The sequence below is a fragment of the Theropithecus gelada genome, chromosome 7a (genome assembly GCF_003255815.1).
Source record: "Theropithecus gelada isolate Dixy chromosome 7a, Tgel_1.0, whole genome shotgun sequence".
In the NCBI taxonomy this organism is placed as follows: Eukaryota; Metazoa; Chordata; class Mammalia; order Primates; family Cercopithecidae; genus Theropithecus; species Theropithecus gelada.
Window position 1 is genome coordinate 7,406,166 of NC_037674.1, and position 13,069 is coordinate 7,419,234.

The 13,069-nt window shown below is 41.9% G+C and overlaps 1 protein-coding gene and 1 pseudogene across 1 annotated transcript in view; both read left to right on the plus strand.

Annotated features, from left to right (window-relative positions):
- Positions 1 to 13,069, plus strand: part of FAM189A1 (family with sequence similarity 189 member A1) — a 442,533-nt gene that overhangs the window by 340,911 nt on the left and 88,553 nt on the right. The window lies entirely within an intron of this gene.
- LOC112627995 lies at positions 269 to 1,753 on the plus strand (annotated as a pseudogene).

The following is a 13,069-nucleotide window of genomic DNA, read 5'->3' on the forward strand; positions in this document are numbered from 1 at the left end:
TCATGTTAAGGACAAGCAAGATGAAAAGACAATAGATGGCAACCACACAGATATCTTACAGCGAAAAACGGTAAAAGAAGGAGTATACAAAATATCACAACCTGTAAACGGGACCAATCATTATTATAGTGCTTTTGGAAAACAGAAGCTTTCCTTATTATTTTAAATGTTCTATAATGATATCAAGACTATAGAACCATCTGTTTTATGACACTTTGAAAAGATTCACCGGTTAGGGTCTCCCCTGCCACCTGGCTCAGGCAGAGCCATGTCTCGGGGTGGCTCCTGCCCACACCTGTTGTGGGACATGAGGAAAAGGTCCCTCAGGCTGGAGGACCCGTCCCAGGTGTGGGGCCACTACCTGGGAAGAAGATAATTTATCCAAAGATTAAAACTTGAAGCAACCCTAAATTATGCTTGATGGCTGTGTTAATACAGTCTGTTGGAATGACACTGGAGAATATATTTTATCTGGCTCAGATGACACCAGATTAGTAATTAGTAATCCCTACAGCAGAAAGGTTTTGACAGCAATCCGTTCAGGGCACCAAGCAAACATATTTAGTGCAAAGTTCTTACCTTGCACAAATGATAAACAGATTGTATCCTGCTCTGGAGATGGAGTAATATTTTATACCAGTGTTGAGCAAGGTGCAGAAACCAACAGACAATGCCAATTTACGTGCCACTATGGAACTACTTATGAGATTATGACTGTACCCAGTGACCCTTACACTTTTCTCTCTTGTGGTGAAGATGGAACTCTTAGGTGGTTTGATACACGCATCAAAACTAGCTGCACAAAAGAAGATTGTAAAGGTGATATTTTAAATAACTGTCCATGTGCTGCCACATCTGTTGCTATTTGCCCACCAATACCATATTACCTTGCTGTTGGTCATTCTTACAGCTCAGTACAAATACATGATCGGCAAGTGCTGGGCACAAGAGCTACAGGGAATTATGCAGGTCAAGGGACTATTGGAATGGTTGCCCGTTTTATTGCTTCCCATCTTAATAATAAGTCCTGCAGAGTGACATTTCTGTGTTACAGTGAAGATGGTTAAGAGATTCTTGTTAGTTACTCTTCAGAGTACATATATCTTTTTGACCCGAAAGATGATACAGCACAAGAACCTAAAACTCCTTCAGTGGAAGAGAGAACAGAAGAGTTACGACAACCACCAGTTAAGCGTTTGAGACTTTGTGGTGATTGGTCAGATACTGGACCCAGAGCAAGGCCTGAGCGTGAATGAGAATAAGATGGAGAGCAGAGACCCAATGTGTAATGGATGCAGGGAATGTCTGATATGTTATCAAGACGGTTCAAAGAAGGAAGTGAGGTTGCACAAAGCAATAGAGGACGAGGAAGATCTCGACTCAGAGGTGGAACAAGTCAATCAGATATTTCAGCTCTTCCTGCGGTCTCATCAAGTCCTGATTTGGAAGTGAGTGAAGCTGCAATGGAAGTAGATACTCCAGCTGAACAATTTCTTCAGCCTTCTGCTTCCTCTACAATGTCAGCTCAGGCTCATTCGATATCATCTCCCACGGAAAGCCCTCATTCTACTCCTTTGCTGTCTTCACCAGACAGTGAACAAAGGCAGTCTTTTGCGGCATCTGGACACCACACACATCATCAGTCTGATTCTTCTTCTTCTGTGGTTAATAGCTTGGATCCATGTCACTTGACGAGCAACAGAGTGCATGCAACAGGAGACGCGCTATGCCCATCCATCCACAGCTTTATTGAAATGCATAAACAAAGCGCTCTCACACCTTTCATAGCATTTCATTTTGATTATGGTCTTATAGTCAGTATTTTGTGGACTAAATTACAGTAGGTGGTATTGTACACAAAAGGTCTTTTTGGCCTATGCAAATTATTTTCTCTGTAAGCTAATTTCTACCTTTGGCCCTTGATGCCAACTTTGAACTCTCTCCGTATAACAAAATTATAATGGATATAAGCTATATCCATTTTTTAAATTCTAGATATCTGTCATTAAATTGTGTAGAATTGTGGGTGTGAGGTTAACACTACCTCATTGCTTATGTAGGATAAGTTATTTAAACACAGTAATATTCTGTATTACTAGATCGCCATAGTAATGATACTTGGTTTTATGTCTCACTTATATGATAGCCAAATTCCTGATAGCTTTAACTAAAGAGTACAGTTACAAACCCAGAGGTAAACTCAAAAGCTATCAATCAGAAGCTCCCACTTCCACTTGTACTTTTCAATGTGGGAAAGGTATAGAGTCAATCTCTAAGCCTTGAATAGAGCCTGATGAAATAAACAGGTTACTTATTTATCAAACTGTATTACTAGCAGATCAAATATAGCACAGAGAAGGATTAGTAGAGGAAGACATTCTGACATGAAGGGACATCTGAAAAGGTTGGAGATAGGAAGACTTCAAAAACGAAAAAGGCTATTTAGTGTTAGGGCAAATGGTTTACTATCTGAGAACCTCAGAATTTAATGAAGTATTTTAAATATATTGTGACAAAGTATGATAAGTAATCTTAGTTAAGTCTTTAAGAATAACTTAACACGATATTCACTTTCTCTATTTAAAAAAGCAGATAGCTGGACGTGGTGGCACACCACCTATAATCCCAGCTACTTGGGAAGCTGGGACAGGAGGATCGCTTGAGCCCAGAAGTTTGAGATCAGCCTGGTCAATATAGCAAGACCCTGTCTCTTAAAAAAAAATTAATTCACTGGGTGTGGTGGTGCGTGCCTGTAGTCCCAGCTACTAAGGAGGCTGAGGCAGGAGGATTGCTTGAGCCCAGGAGTTCAAGGCTGCAGTGAGCTATGATTGTACCACTGTACTCCAGCGTGGGTGACAGAGAGAGACCCCCATCTCTTAAAAAATTTTTTTAAAAAAAGGCAGATGATTGCCTTTATATATTTTACAAATGTTCCTTTCAAAAACATTTTTTTTTTTAAATTAGCACTAAAGCCATAAGATTTGGTTGGCTGAAAGTTTACATGTTAGATAACTCATATGTCAACAGTAATGCAGAAATTAAATATTGCTGTATTACTTATTTGGTGTGAAATAGATCTAATTTGAACTGATTTCTTAGAGAAATATTCAGAAACTAATTGTAAAATGAATTAGAAAACTTCCTTTGTACTTCTGATCTTAAATTATTTCTTTTGGGGCCAGGCGTGGTGGCTAACACCTATAATCCCAGCACTTTTAGAGGCCGAGGCGGGCAGATCACCTGAGGTCAGGAGTTTGAGACCGGCCTGGCCAACATGGCGAAATCCCATCTCTACTAAAAGCAAAATTTAGCTAGACGTGGTGGCCCACGTCTGTAATCCCAGCTACTCAGGAGGTTGAGGCAGGAGAATCCCTGGAACCTGGGAGGCGGAGGTTACTGTGAGCCAAGATTGTGCCACTGCACTCCAGCCTGGGCAGCAAAGTGAGACTCCGTCTCAAAAAAAAAAAAAAAAAAAAAATTATTCCTCATGGACCTGAGATGAATTTCTGATCTTAAATTACTCTTTATGGACCTGAGTTGACCTGTATTGCTATAAGGTTTTCTGTTCTTGAGAAAGAATGAATGAATTGGTAAATTAATTTGCAAACTAAGGAATTAAGCATGTTTTATTTTATATGTTTATTATAGAGGTATTAACAGTGAAGAGGTATTCATTCTTTCTTGAGAAAGAATGAATGAATTGGTAAATTAATTTGCAAACTAAGGAATTAAGCATGTTTTATTTTATATGTTTATTATAGAGGTATTAACAGTGAAGAACAGTGAAGAACAGTTTTGCCTTAAAGGCAAAACATAACTATAGCATACTATATTAGACTACTGTTTATAACTACTCTATAATTAAAGGGTCTTTTACTAAGGATACATGGATATAAATAATATATCACTATCAGAGATTTTATAGCCAGATTTATATCCTAGTTAATCACATACAATTATTTTCATAGCATTATGTTGAATATTATATTCAATTTAAGTTGATAATTTACATATGATATGGGATATGAGAGGAAGAGAAAAATTATGATTAAATCCCAGATTTTTTACATCAATGCCTGGGTAGGGTAAATGGTAAGGCCATTTACCAGGGTTGAGTAGCTTGGAAGTAGAAATCAGGTGGTTCTTTGTCTTTTTGGCTATGTAAAGTATGATATGCATTTTAGTCACGTGAGTAGAGATGCTCTGTAAGAAGTTAGTTTTGAGTGGCTTTGGCAGAAGCTGCCTCGTAGGAGACTATCAGAAATGTAGCTTTGTAATAAGACCTCTGAGCAGAAATGTTCTAATGGTGGAAAATGTATCTAATTAATTAAATTCTGAGTTTTTAGATACCTTTTTGTTCATCAGCATTTTAACTTTTAAAGTAGTAGGAACTTCACATTGCAGGCTCACATTACCTAAAGATAACTTCTAAAAGTTAACAGAGACTGCCCACCACCATTTGTCTCTCCTAGATTAGTGGAATAATCCCTTTAGTAGTCTTCTCACATCCACTCAGGCTATAGTTTATTCTCTACCAGCAGCCAGAGTAAAACTTTAAGATGTAACTATAACCATGTGATGTGATTCATCTGCCTAAAACTTTTTTTTTTGTTTTGTTTTTTGAGATGGAGCCTCGCTCTGTCACCCAGGCTGGAGTACAGTGGCGCGATCGGCTCACTGCAAGCTCCTCCTCCCAGGTTTACACCATTCTCCTGCCCAGCCTCCTAGGTAGCTGGGATACTACCATGCCTGCCACCACGCCCGGCTAATTTTTTGTATTTTTAGTAGAGACGGGGTTTCACCATGTTAGCCAGGATGGTGTTGATCTCCTGACCTCGTGATCCACCTGCCTCGGCTTCCCAAAGTGCTGGGATTACAGGTGTGAGCCACCGCACCCGGTCCATCTGTCTTAAACTTTTTAATTGCTTCCCATAGCCTTTCAAAAGAACCCAAATCCACACCTTGGCTTACAAACCCTACATGACTTGGTTTCTGTATCAATAATCTCATCTCAGGCCACTATGCCATCATTCACTAAGCTCTTGCCAAACAGACTTACTTTCATTTCTTTTAACACTCTAACCTCCTTTCCCTTTCAGATCCCTTGTACATGCTGTTTCCTCTACCAAAACTACTTTTTTTGTTGAGCAACTTCTACTCATTTTAAAAATTCACCAAGATAGTACTCTCACAAAAATAACTTCACAATGTCTAGTAGGTCCCCTCTTTTCCTTCCTTTGTGACTTGTTATTTTTCTTCATTGCATTTGTCAAATTTGTAATCATACATTTGTTTAGGGGATTGTTCAATATCTACCTTTCTGCATATTCTCTAAATATTTTCATTTACTGTAATTTCCTCTGTGCCTAAAATCATATGTTATGTGGTAAATAATATTTGTTAAATGAGTGAGTAAATGAATTAATTCTTTAAGCAACTAATTATTTAAGAGCTGTAGGGATTGCTTCAGCTTGGGAGAAATGTGATCAGATTTGTGTATTGGAAAGATCATTTTGGCAACATTATAAATGATGGACTGGAAGGAGTAAGATTGAAAATGCCAAGAACTTGTAAGAGGCCATTGCTATAGTCCACCTAAGAGATTATGAGGGATGCAACCTAAGGCAATAGTGGTGAGAAGTGGGAATGGACAGATTTTAAAAATAGTTGAAAGGTTGAATTCATGGGACTTTGAGACTAAGTTAGAAATGAATGAGTGTATGATATCCAGGTGTCTTGGTAGGGTGATAATGAACCATCAGCCAACGTAGAGATTTTAGGAGGAACAGCTGATTTGAGGGGATAAAAAGGTATGTGAGTTTTTTTTTTTTTTTAATGTTAAGTTTGAAGTGTCTTTGGATATCCACATGGAGAAATCTCATAGATGGTTGAATGGCTATATGATGCTGGAAGTCACCAAAGTGGTCTGAGGTAGAAATAAAGAGAGTTTATAGATAGCAATTGAAACCATGGGAGTGGATGAGATTGTCTAGAAAAAGAGGATGGAGTGAGAAGAGTAGAGTCCGCACTACAGGAGCAAGTAGAGAAAAGGATCAAGCTAATGAGACCAAACAGGAATGATCAGAGAAGTGTGCAGGGCAGAAAGAATGCCATATCTAAAGCCAGGAGAAAAGAAGTGCAGGGAGGGACAGGTTAGTAATGCCACGTGAAGCAATGATACCAACTCCTAAAAGGTCTGGGAAATCCTTTTTTTTTTTTTTTTTTTTTTTTTTTTTTTGAGACGGAGTCTCGCTCTGTCGCCCAGGCTGGAGTGCAGTGGCCAGATCTCAGCTCATCACAAGCTCCGCCTCCCGGGTTTAGGCCATTCTCCTGCCTCAGCCTCCTGAGTAGCTGGGACTACAGGTGCCCACCACCTCGCCCGGCTAATTTTTTGTATTTTTTTGGTAGAGACGGGGTTTCACCGTGTTAGCCAGGATGGTCTTGATCTCCTGACCTCGTGATCCGCCCGTCTCGGCCTCCCAAAGTGCTGGGATTACAGGCTTGAGCCACTGCGCCCGGCCGGAAATCCTTTTTTAAATTTGGCAACGTGATTGCTTTGACATTTTAGTTTGAGATATGATGTAGTGGAGGCAGGAAGCCAAATAGTAGTGGTTTGGGGAAAAAAGGTAGAGACACTGGAAAATGCTCATCATCACTGGCCATCAGAGAATTGCAAATCAAAACCACAATGAGATACCATCTCACACCAGTTAGAATGGCAATCATTACAAAGTCAGGAAACAACAGGTGCTGGAGAGGATGTGGAGAAATAGGAACACTTTTACATTGTTGGTGGGACTGTAAACTAGTTCAACCATTGTGGAAAACAGTGTGGCAATTCCTCAAGGATCTAGAACTAGAAATACCATTTGACTCAGCCATCCCATTACTGGGGATATACCCAAAGGACTATAAATCATGCTGCTATAAAGACACATGCACACGTATGTTTATTGGAGCACTATTCACAATAGCAAAGACTTGGAATCAACCCAAATGTCCATCAGTGACAGACTGGATTAAGAAAATGTGGCACATATACACCGTGGAATACTATGCAGCCATTAAAAAGGATGAATTCATGTCCTTTGTAGGGACATGGATGCAGCTGGAAACCATCATTCTCAGCAAACTATCACAAGAACAGACAACCAGACAACGCATGTTCTTATTCATAGGTGGGAATTGAACAATGAGATCACTTGGACACAGGAAGGGGAACGTCATACATCAGGGCCTATTGTGGGGAGGAGGGAGAGGGGAGGGATAGCATTAGGAGATATACCTAATGTAAATGACGAGTTAATGGGTGCAGCACACCAACATGGCACATGTATACATATGTAACAAACCTGCACATTGTGCACATGTACCCTAGAACTTAAAGTGTAATAAAAAAAAAAAAAGAAAGAATTGAACGATAGAGCAAAGATAGTGTCAGGTATAGGGGGTGGTAGGTTCAAAACTGAGCATGTTTACAGAGTAAATAGAAAGGTTGTGTGTTCAAGATGTAAGGGATAGTTGATGTCCCCAGATACGCTATTATTTCAAAATTTTAACCTATACCAAGATTCTTGTTCTCAGTTTTACCACAGAGAATGGAAAAAGTAGTATATTTAATAAGTTTCCTTTTTTAATATATCTCTGACTAATGATTATTTAAGCAATTTTAAATTTCTTTTTCATACTTTTAACGAAACACTAAAGCTTTTTGAAAATTGATAGTTTTATATTTATGTCACAAAATATTTCTTCACCATCTTCCAGGTGCCCAAGTGATTTTATATGTTGTTTAATTTAATTTCCCATAGCATTTTCATAGGTTTCTTTATTTGGAAGGATTACCAAGGACAAAAATGTTACTAATAAAAATTTTTTAATTAAAAAAAAGAAAAGATTCACCAATTAAACTGTCAGACTGATGATAGCTAAGGATATAGTTATCTGGCAATGTTTGCATTTTTTTATATTTGTGATCTATTTGGGCTTTGAATCATTGTTGAAGTCATGAGCATAAAATAGTTCATATATTATTTAGTATTTTATGATATTTTTATACATTTCTAATATTTTAAGTTCCTCTGTATGCAAAGTCTGTTATCTCAGTGATAATTTGTATGTTTTGACTTTTTTTCCTCTTTTTGATTGGGCTTCTAAATTAATAATTTAACAGTGTATTACTCTATTTATGACAGTGAGAGTCCATTTTCTTTTTTGGTTATGGTAAAATATAAACAGTATAAAGTTTACTAAATTAACCATTTTAAGTGTACAATTCAGTGGCATTAAGTACATTCACATTGTGTGAAACCACGACCAACATCCATTTCCAGAACTTTTTCATCATCCCTAATAGAAACTTTATATCCATCAAACAATAACTTTTCATTTCTCTGCTTCCCCAGCCCCTGATAACCAATATTGTACTTTCTCTCTCTATGAATTTATCCCATTCTAGGTCACTCATATAAGTGGAAGCATACAGTATCTGTTCTTTTTTTTTTTTTCTTTTTTTGAGACGGAGTCTTGCTGTGTTGCACAGGCTGGAGTGCAGTGGTGTGATCTTGGCTCACTGCAACTTCCACCTCTCGGATTCAAGTGATTCTCCTGCCTCAGCCTCCTGAGTGGCTGGGATTACAGGCGCCCACCACCATGCCCGGCTAATTTTTGTATTTTTAGTAGAGGCGGGGTTTCCCAATGTTAGCCAGGCTGGTCTTGAACTGATCCAGCCACCTCGGCCTCCCAAAGTGTTGGGATAACAGGTGTGAGCCACTGCGCCTGGCACAGTATTTGTCCTTTTGTGTCTGGCATCTTTCACTTAGCATCATGTTTTCAAGTTTCTTTTTTTTTTTTCCTCATCGGTAAGTTTTGTCTACTTATGTTTATGAGAGATGTTTGGTCTCAGTCCTGTTGACTTCTGTTATATGCGGTGTGATTAAAATTCTCATATCTTGGCTCAGAACTACAGAAATGTGTTCTTCATTTTCTGTAACTGACTTCTACTTGGCATGTAGAAGTGAGTTACTTCTGTGGCCACTGATTTAGAAAAATTGAATTCAGCTCTTACCACTGCACAGTGGTTCCCCGTTTACCAGTTTAAAACAGTCTCCTCAGGATCAACTTTGTCTCTTTCCAGAGGGTATTCAGCCCCTCCACTCCTCTTTTCCTTCTATCTTCTCCTTTTCTCCCTGGTGGTGGCTGGGTGTGGGGGAAGCAGATTTAGCCTCACAGCAGTGGGAGGGTGGGAGTCCCTGTTCTGTGCTCTGTCCTCCCAGCCCTTTCTGGCCTGCAGTGACGACCCAGCTGATGAGCCTGATGACCCTTACGGACCTTGGGTGTAGGTGTGAGGGCAACATTGCAGACCCTTGCACCCTAAATATGCCGGCCGCTCCTCCGCTTTTCCTGCCTTGCTCCCCACCTCCTGTAAACTCCAGGTGCCTTAAAGACCAGCTTGCAAACACAGGGCACAGATCCCCAGATGCTCATAAACATGTTTCAGATTTCTGGGACCCAATGACCTTTGTTTGCTATTCTCAGCCTGGTGGCAGAGCCATGAGGGATCTGGGTGCCTGAGAAGGGCCCCTGGCTGAATTCTGTTCTAATGAACTATATTCCAGTCCTAGCTCCCTCTTCCTGCCTGTTCTCTGTATTACTGTCCCTTTCTTTTCGGAAAATCTGTTTCTTGGGCCACATCCCGTGTCATTCCCCCTCCAGCCAGTCCTCCAAGCCACTAAACCCAGAGCTCTTCCTCCTCTGAGTGTCCAGCGTGGGGCTGTGGCAGTAACTCGGGAGACATCTGCCAAAGGGTGATCTGGGCAGGATATTCACAACAGACTCTGCTCTCCGTGTGTGACAACCTAGTTTGGTTAGCTGAGGTCATCTGGTTAAGCATTTCATGATTCTGTTTGTTACTATTTTAAAAAGGCACTTTTATTTGAATGAACCAATATTGTTGCTGAATCTGTCGGGACCACAGGTTAAGACAGTGGCACATTTTGGAGGAGGACCTTAATTTTGAGACTATCACATTTTTTCCAAAGCCTGTTTGAATTTCTTCTTGAGGGGGTAGCCACCTCTATTACCAGCACTCTAATCTCAGAATTGAAAGCCTCAGTCTCCAAGCCAACACCAATTATGTCGCCAGAGTCCTCAGAAGAGCCCCATAGTAACCAGGGCAACCCTGATTTAGCTTCCTCATCCTGAGTAATGAATTACAGGAGGACATAGCCTCAGGCTGGGGCTGCTGGACGGTCTGGCTTGAAGTCTTCATCTCTGTTCCCATTGTTGCCCAAAGGCACAGCTTTTTATTGTACTAATCACAGGTCAGGGATAGCTTTGGCCTCTCTCGGCTTCATGGGAAATTTAGCATTTGACAGCTATTTGTGCGTTGTCATGATGGCCCAGAATTTTTCCCTTTGTAGGAACATCATTCTGTTTTCATTTATCTTCATGAGAATTTGCTATTATTATAGATAAAGAGATTCCATGGCAAAAACCATGGAATGCAAGTTGACTCCAAACCCCCAAAGTTTCCCAGCAAAGTACACATTCCCAGCAAAATAAAACTTGGTATGTTTTAAGTAAGGTAACAGTGGTTCCGTAGAAATATGTATCTGTCCATAGTGTACATTCACTCATGCTTTGATGCAGTGGATTAATACATTGTACAGAGGGAGCGCCCCGTGTCCAGCATGTTCTGAGTGCTGGGAACATGTCAGTGTCAAGACGACAAGTCCTGGAGACAAGACAAGTCCTGGCTCTGCTCCCTTCTGGTGAGCAGCTCGGGCTCCAAGGAAAGACACAGGGAGCTGCCATGGACGTGGCCAATACCTGTCTGAGCACCTGGCCTGCAAGCCGAGGCCTAAAGGATGCAGAGAGGTGGTTGGGGACAAGGCCCCGAGGCTAATTTCATTTTGGAGAACAGGAAGGCGGGGGTGAGGCGCAGGGGCTGATGTGCTCAGAACTCGCAGCTTCAGCCCGTGCTGTGTGTCCCCCGGTTCCGTGGGCGTTGTTCTCACCGCATGCTCGACCATGATACTACTTCTCTCCACTGACTCTGCACCTGCCTGGCGGGGAAAGCAATGCGCTGGCCTCTGGTAGTTTTGTTTCTGTGATTTCATGGCCGGGGCACTTGGTGAGCCTCAGGTCTCCAGCCACCTGTTAGGGGATGCTTTTGTCATCCCTGTAGACAGGTCCTGGTAAGCTGTGGGTGGAAGTGACTCACTGCCTGATTCCCACGGTTCCTCACTAAAAGGCAACAAGATCTTGAAGGTTCATCGTCTGTCACATCAGCTATGTGGACCGGGATGGATCATCTAGCATTCCTTGGCAGATCCCCGAAGGTCAGTGTGTATAGGTTTTATTTTCTCTTGGACTGGACTCCTCCTGCTTCTAAGTACATGGCTGGCGCTATCTGTGTTCACAGGCGGAGCTGAGGGGGGCAAGCTTCAGACTTTACTTCATGTGCATTGAGACTTCTCAGTCCTCTGTCAGCTGAGCCTTCTCCAGAGAGTGCCTGCCTTTCTTCTGCCAGGATATCTGCAGTGTGGAAGGATGAGGCCTTTCTTTCTGCTGCAGGGACTGGGGAGAGGGCTGGAGACCCAGGGGCTCTAGGACCAGCCTCTCTGGCTACCTTTCCATTCCCTCCATCCCCTCCTCCCGCACCCTGGCCAAGAGCGCCACTGCAGGAGGCCTACTGAGCCCGCATTTGTATTTAGCAGGGCTTTAATGTCTGCAAGAAGTGTGGTCTCCAGTGGGAAAAAGGACCATTCAAACTGTCTCTTGGATTTACAGCTCAGTTTTAGGGGGTATTAGTGGTTAAACTGATATCTAGTTACAGTAGCTGAGTCAACCCATGCATGTGTGTCTGCGTCCTCTGGACTCCCCACTAGCATGTCTGCAAAGGCACAAGCTCACAGGGACAGATATGACAGCAGGAGAGGTGTCCCCACATGGAAGATGGAGAGCCAATGGAGCTGGACACCTTTCTTTGCAGAGAGGAGGAAACAGAATCCCAGAGGCTGCCGGGAGCCAGGCCAGACGCAAACTCACTCCAGCCCGGAACCAAGAGGACTTGTCTGGAGGGAGCAGCTGCCACCCATGGCCTAGTGAACCTGGAACTCGAAACTTTTCAAGAGAAGCTAAGAATTGCGATTTTTTAAATGTGACGTTCCCCAACTCTACCCTCAAATACTATATGATCTCCCCCAAGAATAAAAGAAAGTAAACTTTAAAAGTCACTTTCCGTTGGCCCACAGGTGACCAGTCAGCAGCAGCCCTGCCCAGCTTCTTTGTTTGATTCGTTCCTGTCATTGAAGTTGATCAACAGAGAGTAATGGGTTAAGGACTGACCAGGTGTCCAGTGCTGTTTTCATGTTTGGAGTCTTGCCTAGAAACACACAACACTGCTCTAAGCAGTTTTCTCCTGAATCGCTCTGAAAGTTATGAGATTGTATCACATGCTATTCTGTTGGATTAGAGACCAGACAAAAACTTAAACTCATAAAAACGTTATTCCTTATTGGTTTTTATTTATGGTATGTTCTAGGAAAGAACAAATACCAACCGGCAGGCATTTGCATCTGTAAATGGGGTAATTCCTAGTGGGGTGAGCATGAGGGAGCTGGGCCCATTCAGAAGCTGGAATGTCTGGAGAGTGAAACAGGCCCCTGAGCCTCTCCTGAACGCCTCATTCTGCACTTCCTGCAGCACGTTCTCCTGAGCGTGAGTGACGCGAGATGCAAATGGGTGTTATTTTAAATGTAAGAAGGAAGAGGAGGAGGAAGACGTGGTCCACTTCGTATGCTCACCTCTCTTCTTGGAGGGTGACAGTGTTACTGAAAAGGGGTCCCGATCCAGACCCCATGAGAGGGTTCTTGGATCTCACGCAAGAAAGAATGCGAGGCGAGTCCATAGACTAAAGTGAAAGTGAGTTTATTAAGTACGCAAAGGAATAAAGAATGGCTACTCGATAGGCAGAGCAACCCTGAGGGCTGCTGGTTGCCCATTTTCATGTCAATTTCTTGATGATCTGCTAAACAAGGCATGGATGATTCATGCCTTTCCTTTT